The sequence below is a fragment of the Mauremys mutica genome, chromosome 7, assembly GCF_020497125.1.
Source record: "Mauremys mutica isolate MM-2020 ecotype Southern chromosome 7, ASM2049712v1, whole genome shotgun sequence".
NCBI classification, from domain to species: Eukaryota; Metazoa; Chordata; order Testudines; family Geoemydidae; genus Mauremys; species Mauremys mutica.
In genome coordinates this window covers 3,703,662-3,723,036 of record NC_059078.1, presented here as the reverse complement: position 1 = coordinate 3,723,036, position 19,375 = coordinate 3,703,662, and the positions used below count along the sequence as shown (strand labels likewise).

Sequence of the window (19,375 nt, the reverse complement as noted above, 5' to 3'; positions counted from 1 at the left end):
TACTATACTTAGGAAGGAAAAATCAAATGTACAACTATAAAATGGGGAATAACTGGTTAGGCAGTAGTATTGCATAACAGGAACCCCGATAAGAAGGGTTAAAATAGATCACAAATTGAATATGAGCCAACTATGTGATGCAGTTGCAAAAAAGGTGAATATCATTCTGGGGTGACAGGAGAGTCATATGTAAGACAAGTGCTACTCTACTCAGCACTGGTGAAGCCTCAGCTGGAGTATTATGTCTAGATCTAGGCACCACACTTTAGGAATGATGTGGATTAATTGGAGAGAGTCCAGAGAAAAGTAACAAAAGTGACAAAAGGTTTAGAAAACCTGACCTATGAGGAAAGTTTTAAAAAATATGGGCATGTTTCTTGAGAAAACAAGACTGAGGAAGGGCCTGATAGCACTTTTTAAATATGTTAGGGGTTGTTATAAAGAGGACAGTGATCAATTGTTCTCCATGTCCATTGAAGGTAGGACAAGAAGTTATCAGCTTACTCTGCAGCAAGGGAGATTTAGGTTAGATATTAGGAAAAACTTTCTAAGCATTAGGGTAGTTAAGTAGTGGAGTAGGATTCCAAAGGAGGTTGTGGAACCCCTGTCACTGGAGGATTTTAGGAACAGGTTAGACAAACACATGTCAGGGATGGTCTATATACATGGTCCTTCCTCAGCACGGGATCCTGGACTAGATGACCCTTCCAGGCCTTTTTTCCTATGATTCTATACCTGTGGGTTGTGATTTTCTAGTGACGCAACCCACATTTAGATTCACTGGAGAAATTGGAATTTATATACCCAGGATTATTGTATTTTTCTTCTGCATGGTTTTCATAGGCAGCTGATGAGAGCATTTAAGAATCTCTTCTTAGATTGAAATTTGCTGCTATTTGAGAGAATGCTCCAACAATTTGCCTGTAGCAAAAGCTCACTGAAGGCACTATAAGAGCAAGGGATGAATTTATTCAACATATTTGTGCTTGTACTTGAATGAACATTTTTTATCTTATTTCTTATTAAAATCAGTAGCAAAATTCCCTTTAACATAGTAATCAAACTCTGGTGCATTACAGTAGCCAACCGTAAAGAAAATCTCTCTTCTACAGTTAAAATGTGCTGTTCCTTATTGTATTGATACAGAGTGTAAATTGCACACAAATATTTGTCACTGGTGATCATTCATAGAATTTAAGGCCAGAAGGCATTAGATCATCTAGGCCAGTGATCCCCAACCTTTTTGTGGCCAGTAGCACATTAATGTTTTCAAAAGAGTGTGGCGGGCGCCAACAATTTTTCAAGGCTTATTTTGTATTTGTACATTAAATAATACAAAAAAATCATATTTAATATTACATAATATATGAATCCAGAGAGAAGATGGAGAGAAGCCGCAAGGACTGAGAACACCGGTGCCCGCAACCCCAGAGTACTCTGTCCCCAGCAGGCACGGAGGCCCCGGATTCTCTCCCCTGCTGGGCACTAGGTGGGTCCCGTGCCTGCCGGGGACCGAGAACACTGGCGCCCGTAGCCTGCAGCCCCAGAATTCTCTGTCCCTGGCAGGCACGGGCCTGCGGCTTCTCTCCGGCTTAAGCCACAGCCGCGCCCCTGCCAGAGACCGAGAACACCGGTGCCCACAGCCTGCAGCCCCAGAGTTCTCTGTCCCACAGGTGCGGGGCCGCGGCTTCTCTCCCCGGCTGGGCACTAGGCAGGCCCCGCACCTGCTGGGAACAGAGAACACTGTGCCCGCAGCCTGAGTTCTCTGTCCCCGGCAGGTGCAGGGCCATGGCTTCTCTCCCCTGCTGGGCACTAGGCGGGGGCACATAAATGCCCCTGCAGGCGCCATGGTGCCCACAGGCACCGCGTTGAGGACCACTGATCTAGGCTGACCCTCTCTGCATCACAGGCCATTAAATTTCACTCAGTTACCAGTATATTAAGCCCAATAACTTGCGTGTGGCTAAAACACACCTGCCAGAGAGGCATCCAGTCTTGTTTGCAGACATCAGGAGATGGAATATCTACCACTGCCTTTGGTAGTTTGTTCCAATGGTTGATCACCCCTCACTGTTATAAATTTGTGCCTATTTTCTAATTTGAATTAATCTGGTTTTGACTTCAGTTGATTGATTCTTGTTATGCCTTTTTCCATTAAAGAGCCCTTTAGTACCTGGTATTTTCTTTCAGTGGAGATACATATACACTGAAATCAAATAATCTTTCAGTCATCTTGATAAACTAAACAGATTGGGCCCTTTAGGTGTTCCACTCTACTGCATTTTCTGCAGACCTTGAATATTTTTGTCTCTTCAACCTTTCCAGTTTTTCAACATCCTTTTAAAAATATGGATGCCAGAGCTGTACGTAGTATCCCAATATCGGTCTAACCAAAGCCTTAATACTAATTAATTCAGTGGGTATTACATCTGCATATCTGAGTGGAGATTTGAGTGGTTTTGGTGTTAAACCGCTGTGCCAATTTGAGGATGGACAGCTCAGTGTGTTATCTGGCACATCTTCCTCACCGTGAATCTTTGTCTGACACGAGAAACTGAAATACTTCTGTCTGATTTTTTTCTTCTGGTTGCAGGATAGTCTTTTTTATCTATATAAGCCAGTAGGATGGGGGGTATTTAGGTAAGTGCAGGTTTGACTTGAAACATCACCCTGCTGCTCAACCCTCAGATTTCATGACCCCACGTGGGTTTTCCCCTGCGGTATCCAGAAGGACCTAAACCTGAGTAGGTTTGTACCATGTGGGATATCAGATAACATCTTTGTGCAGTTCCCTTTTGTAGACTCTCCAGCCCTAAGGGATCCTTCCTTCTAGTTGAGGAGATTAGCCATGGCTGCTTTGTTAGCCAAAAATGTGATTAGAAAAAATAAAGTATTGAGGGAGTCTTGTGTAATAAAAACAACAAGGAGTCTGGTGGCACCTTAAAGACTAACAGATTTATTTGGGCATAAGCTTTCGTGGGTAAAAAACCTCACTTCTTTCAGATGCATGGAGTGAAAGTTGCAGATGTGTAATAAAAGTTAGGCATTGCAGCTTTTGGAAACATTTCTAAATCCTAACAGGGATATGGGAGTCGAACAGGAAGGTAATACATGGAATGAAATTAACAAATTATTTAAAATTCAGTTTTAACCTTTTCAGTTTTCCCTTATGCAACTAACATTTTGCCAGGTATTCTATCATTCAAGATGAAAGCTGAAAGAACTGTATATTAAATTTCCCATTACAATGGTGGAGGTTTACTCACTTCTAATTCTTATATTTATGGTGTTCTTGCAAAATAGGTTGCAAAAGAACCACATACCAGTGCTGCAAAAGCAGCATATGAACTGGTGATATTCCTTGTTCCCCATACAAGGGGAGTGATTTTTATTGCCAGAGCAGGCATTGTAGTTCCACTTTTGTGCATCACATGTGTATCATGCCAGCTGATCTTTAGGCTATGCTCAGTAGTGCCCCTCCAGCAAGTGCGTGGCGCAGCGTCTTGTGGATTTTGGAGGAAGCCAAAATTGGACAGAACACTTTTGCCCTGGGCTCCCCCTCTCTCTGCAAGCTTTCTGCTATATGCCTATATGCTATTGGCAGCCAGAATTTTGCCTATGAAATAGTAGTGAGAACTTTTTATCAGAGGTTTCTCCAGCGACTCTTTCTGTGATATAAGTAAAACATGGTTACTAATGTATACACCAAACATTCTTTCTTCACTGGCAGGCAGGTCAATGCTTTATTTTTTATCCCTTTGTAGCTTTGAAGTACAGCAAAGAAGTGAAATCCATTGAGAATAGTCTGTAAAGGTAAGTGTATTTATTACATTGCATTGACAAACATTGCCTTACAACATTGATTTTTCTCTTATTCAGGGATTTAAGCATTTAAAGATATAGCTGACAGAACAACTTCTTTAACCACTTAGTTGTCCCATCATACAAAAATGCGGAGCAATTTTTAGAGGGGAAGTGTAAAGAAACAAGTTGATGTGCTGAGGATGGCCGTATCTTAGAGCATGATTGCTGACTTATGCTTTGTTCACATTGGTTAAGATATTCCAGTGTAGCTCTGTTCACTATGATTAATGGTAGGCGTGATTTAAAAAAAAACAACACTGGTATTGCTTCTGGTCAGTAGCTCAGTAAAGCCAGCTGGCAAAATCAAACATTTAAAACAGAATGCAGAGTGGCATTTTAATCTGGTTGTGTTAAATTTATTGTGATAGTTGTGCAATAGTATGCAGCAGGCAACTCTTCAAAAAGATGGAAATTATCGGACAGACTTCGACTGCTGCAAAGTTCTTCTGACTTTGTCACTGGGCTTTAAATGGATAAAAACCTGAATTTGAAGTAATAGAGAACAATAGTTAGCTTTGTTTGCAGTTTTTCAATAGCTTTTGTCTTTTCTTTGAAGAAAATGTTACTCCTATTGGTAGGTGTATTTATAAATGTGCAACTTAATTGCTCTTTTATTCATACTTAAACTGGAAATAGTTCATGCAGAAAAGAAATTGGATGATAAATTGTGGGCTGTGACAGGGATCGCTTTCATCAAGTGGCTTCACTGAATAGGTTAAAATAGCCTATAAGCTTGTATTTGGTTTCAACAAGTTATTTTTTAATTTTGAGATTTTTCTGCTGTCAATTTCATAAGAGCTAATGTTAAGAACTGTGATAATAAATATTCCTGGGGAATTCTGCGCCACTGCACACGTGCAGAATTTATGTCCCCTGAAGAGTTCTTTGCTTCCCCGCAGGAAAAAATTACTTTCTGACAGGGAAGCAAAGAGAAGCCACAAGAGCAGTCATGCATCCCTGCGCAGCAATATGTTTTGGGTTCCTAGGGCAGACAGCAGACAGATAAATCACTATGGGGGAGAGGGCAGGAATGGGGAAGACCCAGCTGGTGGCTCCTACCCTGTGCTGGGCTTACCTGCTCATTGGAGCTGGGGAGGACATGACTTCCTCTTCCCCTACATGGCATCCAGGGCTGGGTCAGACCCACCTGCAGATTTCTCCCCCAGCTGTAGGAAGCTCTACAAACTCCGTCCCCCCGCCCACGCTTCGTGCACCCATTGCTCTTCAGCTGCAGGGGGAGGATCCTTGAACAGGGAGATGCTCTCCCATCCGTCCAACCCTCGTGCATCCAGACCCCCATCACACCCAGTCCCTCACGCCAAGCCTCACCCCCCCCTGCACTCAGAACCGCCCCCAGCCATGAGCCCCACTCCCATGCACCAGGACCACGCCGGTGAGCCACCCGCACCAGGATCCACACCTCACTGAGCTCCAACCAGCTGCACCTGGATCCCTATCCCACTGAGCCCCACTCCTCCAGCATCTTGATCTCCCACTGAGCCCCCATCCCGAACCCATGTTGGGCTCTACCCCTCCACACTCAGAGCCTCCCTGCTGAGCACCAACCACTTTAACGTGGACCCTCTTGCAGAGTCCCATTACCATTGCACCTAGAACCCCTCAACAAGCCCCTGTGCATCCAGAAACACACCCCCCCCCGGATCCTCCACTGAGCCACCTGCATCCAGATTGCCCCACACAGAACCCTCTCAACCCACATCTGGATCCCCCCACACTAAGCCCCTCCACATTTGGATCCTGCCTTGCTGGGCCTGCCTGCCCACACCTGGTGCACCTGGCACAGAGGGGCAGGGCTCTGGAGTGTTTCTGGGGCAGGCCTGGTCCTTGCGCTGTCAGGGTTGGGTGCAGCCTCACTGCTGAGTCCATGTCCCGGGGGGAGCTGCACAGTGATCTCCCACCTCTGTGCAACCAGTGGCCTGTGTTCCCCACTGCCAGGCTGGAGCCTCCACATTTATTTGATAAATAAAACTTGCAGAATTTTAAAATATTATGTGCAGAATTTTTAATTTTTTGGTGCAGAATGTCCTCAGGAGTAAATAAAGCAGCCTGCAACATAAAAGGCAGACTAAGAAATTCAAGACGGTCACATTATGCAGTGAGATTTAAATTATTATTGTCTTGCAGTGTCATCAATTGTAAACCATTGTGATCAACTATTAAAACGTTTGGGAAATAACAGAGTTGTATAATATAGAAGAAATGAATGTATGTTATGATATAATATGTGAGTGAATTTTTTTTTTCTGAGCATGTTTACATTTTATGACATGGTAAATTGATTTTTAATGTTTATATGTGTAGTTCAGGTAGAATAGGTAGGTAGAATAAAGCCAAAAAAATTGGAACAAATATTTAATGTTTATATATGTAGTTCAGGTAGGTTTATAGGTAGAATAAAGCCAAAAAAATTGGAACAAATATTTATGTGGTGGATAAGTGTTTTAAAAAGGAAAACTTTTTAGGGGAGAAAAAAATCTGTTCTTATTTATATGTGTCAGCTGCAATTTATGGGCTTATAGCTGCTTGCACCTGCTTAATCTTCTGTTTGTTAAGCAAATGCTGTCTATAGTTACCTTGGCAGCAGCTGCTGTATCACAAGTGATAAGCAACCTCTGAACCAAACAGCTGTGCTTTAACCCTTCGTATACTTGTCTTTAGGGTTGTAAGATGAGGACTCGAGATAAATTAACTTCTCAAGTCCATCTTTATCCATCTCTCTCTCTCTCTTTCCTTCTCAATTATTTCTATGCCTCTAGATCTTCCCAGTATCCTCATCCTGATCCACAGCTGACTCTTCACCACAGAGCTGGTCTGTCCTGTGTGCCAGGCAGACCATGCCCTCAGTTGCTACTATATTCCTGAGCTGCTAAGGTTTTTCTGCTTCTTGGAGGATGAGCTGGTAGGAAGAAAGGTTTTTGGTAGGAGAAAGAAAGTTCTGGTTGAGCCCAAGTGTGAGCCACCAAGCCTTTCCTCATGTCTGCTTAGGGCCCTTCCGCCTAATGAAGCATCCCCTGGTGACTTCTGCCATAACCCAGGAAACTATCTATCTACTGATGATGTAAATCATAGGAAAGTAGGGCTGGAAAGGTCATCTAGTCCATGCCCCTGTGCTGAGGCAGGAACAAGTAAACCTAGACCATTTCTGTCAGTGTTTGTCTAACTGTTTCTTGAAACCCTCCAGTGATGGGGATTCCACAACCTTCCTTGGAAACCTATTCCAGTACTTAACTGCTCTTACAGTTAGAAAGTTTTTCCTAATATCTAACATGAATCTCTCTGGCTGCAGATTAAGCTGACTCCTTCTTGTCCTACCTTCAGTGCACATGGAAAACAATTGATCACTGTCCTCTTGTCAAAAACATTGAGGGCTATTATAGACTTTTATCAGGTCCTCCCCTTAGTCTTCTTTTCTCAAGACTAAACATGTCTAGTTTTTTAACCTTTCTACATAGATGTCATTTTTGTTGCTCTCTTCTGGACTCTTTCCAGTTTGTCCACATCTTTCCAAAAGCATGGTGCCCAGAACTTGATACAGTACTCGAACTGAGGCCTCACCAGTGCTGAGCAGAGTGGGACTGTTACCTCCCATGTCTTACATGCAACACTCCTGTTAATACGTCCTCTAATGATATTAGACTTTTTTGCAATTACATCACGTTGTTGGTTTCTACAGAAATTGTGATCCACTATACTCCCCCAGATCCCTTTTTCAGCATTACTACTACTTAGACAGTTATTCCCCATTTTGTAGTTGTGCATTTGATTTTTTCCTTCCTAGAAGTGTAGCACTTGTCTTTATTGAATTTCATCTTGTTGATTCCAGACCAATTCTCCAATTTGTCAAGATAATTTTAAATCTTAATCCTGTCCATCAAAGTGCTTTCAACCCCTTTCAGCCACAAATGTTATAAGTTTACTCTCTACTCCATTATCAAAATCATGAATTAAAATGTTGAATAGTACAAGACCCGGGGCTGACCTCTGCAGGACCCGACTAGATACTTTCTCCCAGTTTGACAGGGAACTATTGATAGCTAAGGCTACAATTCTGTCACAGAGGTCATGGATTCCATGAGTTTTGGAGACCTCTGTGACTTCTTCTGGGGCAGGGCTGGAGTAGCTGTCAGCCTCAGGACTGCTGGAGCAGTGGCTGCTGGAACAACTGACCTGTGGCCAGCCCTGGAGCTGTAGGAACAGCTGACTGGTGGCCAGCCCTGAGGCCACTGCAGCAGCGGTCCCTGGCTCACTGGAGCAGTGGCTCAGCCCCCTGAGACTAGAACAGCAGCAGACAGCCCCTGCTGCGGGAGCAGTGGCAGGGCTGGAGCAGCTGCACGTCTCGGCAGTGTTCTGTTTGTCCCCCCTCTCCCACTCAGGGTATTTTTAGTAAAAGTCAGGGACAGGTCAAGGGCTTCTGTGAATTTTTGTTTATTGCCCATGACCTGTCCATGACTTTTACTAAAAATACCCATGACAGAATCTTTGCTTTATTGATAACTACTCCTCTGAGTATGGTTTTTCAGCCAGTTATGCACCCATCTAATACTAATTTAATCTAGACTGCATTTCCCTAGTTTGCTTATCAGAATGTCATGTGGGACCATGTCAAAAGTCTCACTAAAATTCAAGATATATCATGTTGACTACTTCCCCGCTATCCACTAATCCAGTAATCCTGTCCAAAAAGAAAATTAAGTTGGTTCGGCCTGATTTGTTCTTGACTATTCCTTATATCCCTATCCTCTATGTGCTTACAAATTGATTGTTTAAAATTTGTTTCAGTACCTTTCCAGGTATAAATAAAATATTCCAGGACTAGCCAATGCCCTAAAGGCTAATGGAAGCTCCATATTAAGTTATTTTGCTTCCTCAGAACATTGCCATTCAGATGACAAATGCAGTGGAGCCACAGTGATACTGGTGAGAGGAATTTTTCAATGTTTCAAATCTATTGATTCCAATTTCTTTTGATCTTTCCAGTACCTCTTGTTTATCAGGCAAGTTAAAGGAGTGAAATTTGGTTTGGGATTTTTCATACCGACATGTAAAGTAAATTGTTTCAAAGCCATAATGCAGTAGTGATAATATAGTCCTGTCCATCTTAGGATCCCAAGCACATTACATGCTTATTGAATAAGCCTCACAACACTTGTTTGAGATCTGCAGGTATTGTAAGAAATGTTCCTCAAAAGAAATACCTTAATCACAAATGCTATATATTGTGTACTTTCTGTACTTTGTGTGTTAATTTAAGCCCTTCATGCACTTGGTTTGCCGCAAATAAATATTGATTGTTAAATAAGTGTTCATGTGACTTTGCATTTTTACAGCACTTCTATTAAACAATATCAAAAGTGCTTTCTCCGAGTACACTCATACAAAGTCTATTATGAATAGGTGACTGCTATTTTGTAAGACCATGGTGTAGATCATGGCTGGCTGGGTTGTGGGATCTATGCAAGATGTGGCCATGGACTGTCAGGTTCGAAGATGAATGAGTTTCTGGAAGCGCTCCTAGTCAGTCATTATTTCCAGAAGGAAGTCACATGTGAAGATAACACAAAACCTGCCAGTGAACCAGAGGGTCTCAACTGTGTGTCAGGACTGCATCAGTGTTGGGCAACTTGGATGATATCTAATAAGATGGATCCTGAAGCTGTACTTTGATCCCCCTAAGAGCAGTCAGATAAATCAAAGATATTGGTGCCAACAGGGCACATTGATACAGAAATACCTTTGATGTTTCAACATACTATCCTGGGTGAGGGTGAGGACTATGCCCTGTGAAGGACATGAATTAATTTGCCAGTTCATCTCACCTCCCCTTCATTCCTGCACATAGACTCTCAAACTTTTTGTTCACACCAGTTCCTGAATTCCAGGATAGTACATTGTTTTCATTATACCATGTTGCTTTGCCTCTCTCCGAATAATGGTACATTTTATCCCTGGTCCAGTGGATTAATTTCCCCCTTTAGTTTTCAGGATCTGTTTTACTTTGGGATTTGTATTTTAAGCACTTATTTGATCTTCAGCTGTTTTATTTCTCAGTCCCTTTAAAGAAATAGTCCCCCCCCATTTTGCTACCGAGGTGTGTGTCACCTTATCTACTTTCCAGACTATATTAATGTATTTTTATATGTTGCTGTCATAAACAGATAGTTAAGGGTTAATGCCTCTTTTACCTGTAAAGGGTTAAGAAGTTCACCTACCCTAGCTGACACCTGACCAGAGGACCCAATGGGGAACAAGATGTTTCAAAAGGAAGGAGGGAAGTTTTCCTTTGTTTAGTTTTTCAGTTTCAGCCGGAGTAAAAAAGATCAAGGAACCAGCCTCTTATCAGAGTAGTAAGTTTTAAAAAGGAATAAATAGGGTTATGTTTATTTTCTTTGTAACTTGTCTTGGTACCATTAAGGGAATTATCAAATTTGGGTATTCTTGTGTGTATTAAAGTTTTTGCCCAGGGGAACATCCCCTGTGTTTTGAATCTGTCGTCTGTGAGAGTAGCTGGTATGCTAATCTCTCCCAGAGGGTTCTCTTTTACCTTTCTTTTCTTTAATTAAAAGCCTTCTTTTTAAATACCTGATGGATTTTTTCCTTGTTTTTAGATCCAAGGGGGTTGGATCTGGATCCACCAGGAATTGGTGGGGGAAAGAAAGGGGGATGGTTAAATTCTCCTTGTGTTAAGATCCAAGGGATTGGATCTGGACTTACCAGGGACTTGGTGAAGGAGTTTCTCAAGGCGACCCAGGGAGGGGAAGGTTTTGCGGGGGAAAGGGAGTGATCCAGACACTGAGAATTCTGGATGGTGGCAGCGATACCAGATCTAAGCTGGTAATTAAGCTTAGAAGTGTCCATGCAGGTCCCCACATCTGTACCCTAAAGTTCAGAGTGGGGGTGAGACCTATGACAGTTGTAGACTCGTGCTTGGAGCTAAGCAGTGAGACTTAGTATATAAGTCAGTTGTCAGATGAATTCCTGAGGTTAACAGGAGCAGCAAGGAGGATTTTCAGAAGGAGTTGTGAGATGCTTTCTTTCTAGGTACAGTTCTACACTCAATATTGTAACCAACGATAGATGAGTGGTTGTGACCTGCAGCAGAGGTGCAATGTTTTCTTTCTTGCTGGAAGCCATTTCCTCTGTAGGAAGTCCATGCTGGTGGATGTTCTGGAAGAAAAGATTTGTGATTTGGAAGGACAAATGCGGACTCTACACATCATCAGAGTGGCTGAAGAGATCTTGGACACCATATTTGGGAAGTATCAGATTAGAAAGAAAGGAATTGGCCACCACAGAACTGGGGAGAGTGGAAACCAGAGGGAAGGTTTGGCAATTTGTAACCCTCAGAGGCAAGAGGAGCAGTTGACTTTCTCCATGGCTGGAGGTAGAAGGGAATGGGCATGGTGTAACCACCGGATAGTAGAGGACCAGAAGGAATTTCACACAGCTAGAAGTATTCAATCATTATCATGTTCTCCGCATGAAAAGTCTAAAAAATATATCTGAAGATCCAGCTGGTTGAATGGAATGGAGAGTTATATAGGCCATTTCTGTGGACGGCTACTCAGCTCAACCTGGAAGATAATCAGGCATGTCCTCAAAGAAATTTCTACCCATCCAAGGAAGACGGATGATCCTTAAGATTCTGTACTCAGAAGAATGGAGAGGAAGTTCTGCAGACAGACGATAGATGGTGTGATGTCTTCCTGGTTCCAAGTCATGAGATGTGACACTGAGATGGGACCTGCATCTGAAATTGGCATGCAAAGATGATGATGCATATTGGCACTAATGACACTGCTTTACAGGAAATTTCACAGATTATAGACTACTTTGGAGAATTTGGAATGATGCTGAAGGAGAAGAATGTCCAAGTAAACTTCTCAGAATCCTGGGAGTGAAGAAAGACAGAAGGGGCGGTGCAGTTTGGATGGCCTCCTTCCCAGTAGAAGGGGAACTGGTGTGCTAGGGGACAGGCTGGCTATACTAGTCAGGAGGGTGTTAACTAACAATAAAAGGGGAAGGTGAAAAGGGGGGGAAATGAGCACACATTTAGAACAAAATCGAGATGTTGAACAAAATTAATCAAAGCACCAAGGGACCTGCAGTAAAGAAATTCTTGAATTGACTGCACACAAATGTGAGGAGCCTGGTTAATAAACAAGAGTATTTGGAATTTCTCATTTATGAGGATAAATTTGGTCTGGTCGATATCACTGAAACCTGGTGGGATGATTTGCATCATTGGTATGTTAAAATAATGGTTATAACCTATTCAGGAAGAATCAAGTGGGTAAAAAGGGAAGAGTGTTGCACTCTTTGTATTAAAAAAAAAAAAGACGTTATTTGTATGAAAATCACTGACAAGTTGGAAGCAAATGTTTCTGAATGCTTATGGATCAGTGGCCTAGCAGATAAAGCACAAGATGAGGTACTAGTTAGTGTCTGCTATAGACCACCAAATCACAACAGAGAACAGGGTGACCAGGTCCTATCTGTAATGGATATAACTGGACACTAGGAAGTTTAGACTTGAAATTAGACGAAGGTTTCTAACCCTTAGAGGAGTGAAGTTCTGGAACAGCCTTCCAAGGGGAGTAGTGGGGGCAAAAGACATATCTGGCTTTAAGACTAAGCTTGATAAGTTTATGGAGGGGATGGTATGATGGGATAGCCTAATTTTGGCAATTAATCAAAGATCAGTTGCCAAATTATCAGCAGGTAAGTATGCCCAGTGGTCTGTGATGGGATGTTAGATGGGATGGGATCTGAGTTACTACAGAGAATTCTTTCCTGGGTGCTGGCTGGTGAGTCTTGCCCACATGCTCAGGGTTTAACTGATCGCCATATTTGGGGCTGGGAAGGAATTTTCCTCCAGGGCAGATTGGCAGAGGCCCTGGAGGTTTTTCGCCTTCCTCTGCAGCATGGGGCATGGATCACTTGGTGGAGGATTCTCTGCAGCTTGAGGTCTTCAAACCACAATTTGAGGACTTCAATAACTCAGACATAGGTTAGGGGTTTGTTATAGAAGTGGATGGGTGAGATTGTATGGCCTGCATTGTGCAGGAGGTCAGACTAGATGATCCTAATGGTCCCTTCTGACCTTAAAGTCTATGAGTCTATGAGTAATGTGTGTGGGACAAAAAGCTGTGTTATCGTGGGGGAATTCAATCTGAGTAACATATGCTGGAGGTCTCATGCTGCCAGTATTAAACTGTCCTTGGAATTCCTAAAAATTATTGATGCCAATTTCCTAACTCAAAAGTGTTTCATCTAACACAGAGGAATTTTATATTAGACCTCATCTTGACAGATAAAGAGGAATTGATGACAAAAACTAAAAATTTATGGTAGCCTAGGTACAAGTAATCATTAATTGATTATATTTGTTGTATGCAAACAAAGTCTAAATCAGTAACATGCTTGGTGATTTTAAAAAGGCCAATTTAACAAAGCTGAAAACAATTATGAGCCAAGTCAGCTGAAAGAATTGAAACATTTTTTTTAATGATAATTGTTAACTTTTTAAGAATGTTTTCACTAGATGCCCAAAAAATGACAATTAAGGAAAATGACTACACTTGTTAAAAAAAAAAAAACTAACTTGGCTTAGAGGGGGAAAGTAAGGCACTATAAATATATATAATTTTCTACAATTCATAGCTTTATATATAATATAAAACTTTATTATATATAAAGCTATGAATTGTAGAAAATTAGTAAGGAAAGCTAAAGGACACAAAGAGACTGTAACGGGATCCCCGGGGTGCAGCCTGGGACTGTGGGACCGCTGTGCCCCCTTAACTCTCTGGCCTGGGCTGCCTCTCACAATGCTTTGCTAGTGACAAGCAGCGAGACCCTTTAGGCCCTGTTAATACTCAGTTCAACAGCATGTGGAGCCCCACTCCCAGCTGGATTGCATGAATGCTCCCAGAGCCACTCATGAATCACACAGAGAAAGGCAACAGCCAAATTCCCCCAGCTCCAGCCTTGTATCTCAGGAATATACCATATTGCATTGCTCATCCTGAGCAGTGCAGATTTATAAATTGGTTCACCACTTCATCCATGGAAAGTAGATATACACCAGCCTTTGCAAACCTGAGCAGATTTACCACATGCTTCAGGCAAACTCACTTGTAAAGAAAAACAGTAAAAGAAGTTTATTGACTACAAAAGATAGATTTTAAATGATTATAAGTGATAGGCAAAAAGTCAGTGGTTACTAAAATAAAATAAAATATAATCACGCAGTCTAACCTTTCAACCCTATTAGACTGGGCATTTTGATTAAGAAACTAGGATGATACATAATCAAAATGGAACACATTCAGTGTGTCAGAAACTGGCTAATTGATAGATCTCAAACTGTAATTGTAAAAGGGGAATTATCCTCAAGTGGATGTAATTCCAGTAAGGTCCCACAGGGATAGGTCCTTTTTTATTAATGAGCTGGAAGAAAACATAAAATCATAACTGATAAAGTTTGCAGATGAGAAAGATTAGAAGAGTGGTAAATAATGAGGACAAGTCACTGATACAGAGTGATCTGGATCTCTTGGTAAGCTAAGTGCAGGCAAGCAATATGCATTTTGGTGGCCTGGACAGTGAGGCACCCTAGAGAGGGGAACTGAACTATAGTGACCCAGCTGGAGATCTGTAGCCAGGAAGCCCCAGGAGGGTGAAGACATTGTCTCCAGAGGAGGGACAATTAGAGGGAGAGAGTGTGCAGGCGCGCACTCAGTCAAGGGGGCGCTCACAAGAGGTGAGTGCATCCCGTTCCAGATGTATAAATGGGAATCTTGAGTAGGAATAGGGAAGTTATATTATCTCTATATTTGACTCTGATGTGATCGCTACTGAAATTCTGTGTCCAGTTCTGGTGGATGGATGTTGAAAAATTAGAGAGGGTTCAGAAAAGAGCCATCAGAATGATTAAAGGACTGGAAAATATGCCTTATAATGAAAGATTCAAGGAGCTCAATCTATTTAGCTTAATGGAGAGACGGTTAAGGCATGACTTGATTATAGTCTATAGGAATCTATACATGGAACAAATAAATATATGATAACAGAGGGCTGTTCAAGCTAGCAGGTATTACAGATCCAGTGGCTGGGAGTTGAAGCTATACGAATTCAGATTGGAATTAAGGCACAAATAATTGGCCATTGGAACAAGGCCAATTAACAAGGGTTATGGTTCCTTCTCTGTCACTGGAAACCACGACTGAATGTTTTTCTAAGAGAGATGCTCTAGTTCAAACATCAGAGGGGTAGCCGTGTTAGTCTGGATCTGTAAAAGCAGCAAAGAATCCTGTGGCACCTTATAGACTAACAGACGTTTTGCAGCATGAACTTTTGTGGGTGAATACCCACTTCGTCGGATCCAACGAAGTGGGTATTCACCCACGAAAACTCATGCTGCAAAACGTCTGTTAGTCTATAAGGTGCCACAGGATTCTTTGCTGCTTTTACTAGTTCAAACAGGAATTTCCCATGGTCTGTATTATGCAGGAGGTCAGACTAGAGGATCACACTGGGCCCTACTGGTCTTCTGGAGACTCAGTTTTGTTGATAAGGAGTGTGGATCTATTGCAAAGCAATTATATGTGAAGAAATGAAAAATACTTGCCTATTGTTCTGTTTCTTTGAGTATTTGCTTTTGTATCAGTTGAATGCCCTTGTCACTGGTTGGGCATCTCCTAGTAATTTTTCCTCCCAATTAATTGTTCCTAATGTGTTTCTAGGCTTTCCTTTAATAAAGTGATTGCTAGAATTCCACAACAGAGGAGGTGCATGCTTATCTTTATCTGGAGTCCAATCACTACAGCAAGGGGTGTGTTTCTCTCAAAAGGCAAATGCTTCCAGAGAAAAATTAGAAATAATGTACTAGTGTAATGAAAACTGCACTAAGGACTGCCTCTAACTGGTTTCTTTTGTAAACAGCCACTTTAAAGCATCCATAAGATTTCCAGGATAATTTTCTTTAACCTTTATTTGAAGTCAACCTTTATGAGGACAATTATTTTTGTTACTTCCCGGGGTGGTAGCGTAAGATAGGCATACATATATTTATATGTTTTTTAAAATGTAGTTGCATTGAACAAACTGGGTTTTAAATTTTTTAATTGTCTTAAGTGAGGTAGCTGACTTTACAAAATAGATAGTGAGGTGTCTGCAAATACACCATGGCAGAAGCAAGCCATATATTATTAGTGTGTCTTTTAAAATGATCTAGCTGGTTATATTTATGGAATGCCAGTCATATTATCTTATCACCAATACAATTCAAAAATGATTCTTGAATAAGGGTAATGTGCTGTTGATAATGGTATTGATCAAATGTAGGTTTACTAAACACAATCAGTAAGCCACTAGCATTTCCAATAAATACTTATGCTTTAAAGGTCAATCCAGACCTTGTGGACTGTTTTTGCTTTCCCCGATAAAAGGAAATGCAAGCATGCCAAATTGCTTTGCTCCAGCTTAGCCATAGCTCTGAATGAATCCATAAATGCTACAAAAGGGAAGCTTATAAACACATGCTGCACAGAAGGGAAAAAATGTCATGCCTACCTAATCCTTTTCCTGAGGGGGGAAAATGTGTTTTTTCTTGTTTTGAGAATTGATGGATAACTTATATGAAAACTGGGTGTTATGTTCATGATCAAGAATTCTCTTTCACATTCCCGATGGAGATATTGGTGTTTTGCTTTTTTCACTCTATGCTCTCTGAAATGTGTCTGTAGGGGATCCTACCTGTCCTAGACCCAATCAAAATAGCATGCTTGTGTCTAAATTCTTTTCCTTGGAACACATATCTTTCATATTCAGTGACAGGGTGTTTCTTAAAAGCAGTTGTTTTTCCAAAGCTCTTGCTTTCAGGATGAAGTGTTGAAAGACTACCACATATTTCTGTGTACAAAATGGAAACCTGTGTTACCCAAAGGCTATATGGCTGCCCTAAGTCAACTCCAGTAGCAGTAATGGTGGCAGGGGAGTTTTGCTGTGGAGTGAGAGCAGTACATGGCTCTCAATCCAATCAATAATATGAGCAGGAAAACAATTCTAAAATAGAGTTCAAGTGTAAAAGTAGTCGGAAAAAACCAGATTTCCCTCACCATAAATACATTCCTCCAGAAAGCAAGACAGCAATATTTCATGCCTTGCTCCCAGCACAGAGATTTTTCTCATAGTATGGTGACTGGCAAAAAGAAATTACACAATATTAGCAGTGCTTGCCTTGGCAAGGTTCCTTGGTATAGTAACTTAGACCATTACATCATCTTAAGAGCTCTGTCCATTTCCAGTGGGTATTTCTTCAAGCATCACTAGGAAGCATTCTCTATGAAAGAAAATGTAAGAATGAAGAAACAATGGCTAAAGTTCAATACTACATGTATTGATATGATACGCTCACCACACATGCACACTTAGAACTAATTGATTAGTTCAATGACGTAATCCTTCCCTCTGTTTATCATTTGATGGTGTGTTGCTATGTTTCTAGCTTTAATACTTCAAGTACAATGGGGTGACATTGCAGTCACACACAGTGATTTTTCATCTTGTGTATAAATACAGATTAAAATTGATGAGTGCTGAATCATTTTCTCTGAGCTAGATAGTGGGGAGAAGTGACTTTTGTCACAGGCATTGGCAATATCATACATATTACTGTTTTACTACATAGGAGAAAGATCTATGACTATGTACAGTATTGTTCATCCAGACTCTTCTTCACATTTGGTGTACAAGAAGGGGGTTACTGGAGTCACATGTTGTAAATAATGGACATATTTCCAAGAGAACTAAGATCCTTTGTCCCTCCCAGGCACAGGATCAGTTTTTTTTCTTTTTGAACACTAGTAGATAACAAATGACAGGATAAGTATACTGGTTCCTTAACTAATCATCTTTGCAAAAGTATTTGCCACATGAGTTTAGCAGCCAGTCTCTCTCAAACTGCTAGAGCTAGAGATTAATGCATTATACTGCTTGAAGGCTGAGATTACAATTTTCAGGTTGTATATAACATTGATTTCTAGCTCTGCTTTACAGGTTCTCAAGACAGTAGCTGCTAAAATAATGTGAGAATTTAAATGGAAGTAGGGGATGGGGAAAAGAAGATGGCCACCAAATTACCTGATTTTAAAGTCCAGTATATCCTGATGGCAGGTCTAACAGTTTATTCTCTAATTCAGGTTGCTTAAATGAAGGTGTCTGGATAACTCTGTTTAGAATAACAAGGGTGCGATATTGCCTGCAATTGGTCATTTAATCTGCAAGCACAGTTTTAAAATCCAGGACAATATATTATAATTTCAAAATTCCATAACTGTTCTTATTGTGACATATCTATAACTCCTGCTTTATCTTATCTTAGAAACTGAAATGTATGGTGACTTGATTTTAAGGTTGAAATACTACACTTAATGCCCCTTGAATTATTATCCTTTGGAAGACAGAACACATTATAGTTTCTTGATGTCAAGTGCTTACCTTTTCTCATAGTACAGTGTACCAGGTTCCAAATCTGAAATTAGGCATTTGTTTTTTAAGAGCTCTTATTAGAGTTTAAGTTAAATTTAGTACACCATGCCTCCTATTTCTCAAATGGAAAAGAATAATTTCAATAAATATCCTTCCACACCAGTGGAATACCAGCAAGATTTTTTATATGATGAAGGTAGCACAGAAAGATGTAGTATTTTAATGCTAGCAAACACAACATCATTTTTCAATGTCTTTCTGATGACAATCTGGTTATTAGGTTGTCAGAGGTTTTTGACAAAATATAGCGTTGGACTACCTAATTAGATTGCTTCAAAGCCCATTGGGGATGCTGATATTTTTCAAATAATTTTTGGTCTAGGTTGTTCTTGTTAAAGGCAAACTTATCAGTCTTGTGAGAAATGTTTGCTTTTTATATTCACTGTGCTAAACATGAAAAATCCACTAATGCCTAATACATGTATAGCAGAGTATGCTCTACATTGGAAGTATCATATGTTTGCAAGTTGTAGCTGCTGGGTAGAAATGCCCAAATGCTGTTTAGTCTATACATTAATAATTTATACAAAAATGAGAATTAAATTGCAATCTCTACTTTTAATTTAGAAAAATCTCTTCAGCCAGTTTTTACTTTTAAAGATCAATAATGAAAGTCTGTGGTCTGAAAGAGTTTGTACTTCTCAAACTGCAAGATAGAAATTTTTTTTGCATCTGCTTATTTAATATTTTATAAAGCAACTGATTATGTGAAGAAGGAACTTGGTTTCTCTTGTGAATGTCATCAGATTAGATTTGTTTGAGAGACTCATTTTGTGGATTACTCAATTGATAAAAATAGCTCTGCATTGTTTAATATAAATGTAGGTTTCTTTGTTACTAAGCTTCAGGTATTATTGTATGATATCAGAATGATTTGGAGATCTTGGCAGTAAATCATTTCATTAAAGGATCTGTAAGGCCTTGATTCAGCAAAGCCCTT

The 19,375-nt window shown here is 40.7% G+C and overlaps 1 protein-coding gene across 6 annotated transcripts in view; it reads left to right on the top strand.

Moving 5' to 3' along the window:
• Positions 1-19,375, top strand: part of FHIT (fragile histidine triad diadenosine triphosphatase) — a 1,025,256-nt gene that overhangs the window by 39,281 nt on the left and 966,600 nt on the right. The window contains exon 2 of one of the 6 annotated variants that reach the window (XM_045023388.1): positions 3,765-3,813. The exons of the other annotated variants lie outside the window; for them this stretch is intronic. The gene's annotated coding sequence lies outside the window, so the exon portion shown is untranslated. The remainder of the gene's footprint in view (positions 1-3,764; positions 3,814-19,375) is intronic. 6 annotated transcript variants of the gene reach the window in all.